Below are 1,903 nucleotides of genomic sequence, written 5' to 3'. Positions count from 1 at the left end.
CATTTTGGGTGATTATGTTGTGGGCGATTTTTGCTTTATCAAACAATGTTACAGCATGGGGGGTTTTTCCTGTTGATTTTAAAGGTAATACTAGTCAGTGCTGTAAAATAGGTTTCTTTTTTATATGCAATTAATCCTTGAGGGTTGATTTTAATTTTGCAAAAAGGAAAAAATTAATTTTCAAACTGTTTAATAATAGAGGTTTTTTTTTAAGTCAGTAGATGTGGAGAGAATCCCTGTAAATATATGCAAGCATGCACAATCTTCCCTTAAAGCCCCTCCCACCCTCTGCATAACTTACTTAGAAATAGTCCTGTGGCAGCTATTAGGGAATTAATTTGATAGTCCTTATCCTCACCCCAGAAAGCCCTAGCGTACTGTATAGCGGAGCTAGTAAAAAAGTTTGGTTGGGGAAAGAGGTCAGGTAACACTGCTTCAGTGCAGATTTTACTGGAAGAAAGGCCGTGTTCTTGTGCAGCAGTCCTTACTTGAATGTCACAGGAAATTGTTCTGGAGGGTTCAGAGGGACTTTCAAGAACAGAAAGCACTGCTGGGAGTAGAGCTGCCAAGGTAAGGTCATGCTTGCGTATAATCTTTGTAATCTCTGATGTTCTTGCTTAAATGTAATGGCTAATAGAAGTCTAAATTCTCTTCAGTCTCTAGAGACTGCTGTGTTCCGATCTGCTCCTTGTAATAGCCCCTTCATGGGATTAAGTGAGATAAGGAACAAAGCATAGGCTAAAACTTCAAATAACGGATTTAAAATCCGTACTGGTTTCCTTGTTCTTTAGACCCTGTCTTGTCCAAGATGACAAATACTGTACAAAGGAAGCAACTGTTCTGCAAATAGCAGATTGGCAGTTTATTTGTCTTCCTCTAGCTAGGAGCTTCACAGAGGGCTCTCTTGCCTTGGGTTTATCTTTCTGGTATGGAAGTCAGTCAGTCCATCTTGCCTCTCCCTGGACTGATGTGGCTGGATAAACCTCATGCAAATACTTAACTGATGTAGCTTAATTTACGATACACTAATTTGGGCTTCTTTCCATCCTGAAATCATAGATTTGCTTGTGCTGAATTGTCTAATTTATTTCACCTTTTAGAGAAATGAACCATGCTGTGTTCAAACTGTCTTGTTCTCTAGTTGTGCCACCATATAGCAGCAGCTTGTAATTTCAACTTGACCTTCCTTTCTCCCAGCAACTACAGTTGAGGATTCAAATGGTGGAGAGTAGACATAAAGATTTAATCATTCTATTTTAGCTAGCTCAGTAGGTGATCTGAAATCATAGCGTTGGTGTAGAATTGAAGGCATTGGAAGGTACTGGCAGCTTCTAAGGGCACTGCACATAACAAGTGTCAAATGTCTCCTGGAACTTCCAATCTCTGCATCAATTACCTGAGAACAAAAATATGCTGGACTGACTGATGTGTCCTGTTCTTCTGAGGAGTTTTTATTCGCATGGCCTTATTTACATTGGCATTTTCTCCTCTTCACCCTACCTGTACCCCATTCCTTTCCCCACCCAATCAATTAAGGGAAAAAAGCATGTGCTGTCAAATACTAGCATTCCAAATCATCACAGACTTTTGCCTGTTCTTGAACTAGTTTGAAACTGCACTGAAAGGATGCATTGTCTGTATTTTTTTTTTGTAAATGATGTATCACCTGTAAACTGAAAAAATAAATATTACCTTCAAGTATCTCTCTCTGACATGTGTAAGAACAGGTTTTGATGAAAGTGTTCTCTGCAGTGGTGCTCTCTGTGCTTATTTGAGGTTGCTCTGAATCTAGGAAGAACTAATAATGACTGACTCCCTGTCATCTTCTCTCACTTCAGCCTTTAAGAAAAAATGAGGAGAAGACATGGAATTAACAAGTCTTAGCTCCAGTTGCTTCTGTTAC

Source organism: Ciconia boyciana, chromosome 1 (assembly GCF_034638445.1).
Source record: "Ciconia boyciana chromosome 1, ASM3463844v1, whole genome shotgun sequence".
Taxonomy (NCBI): Eukaryota; Metazoa; Chordata; class Aves; order Ciconiiformes; family Ciconiidae; genus Ciconia; species Ciconia boyciana.
This window is presented reverse-complemented; position numbering follows the sequence as displayed.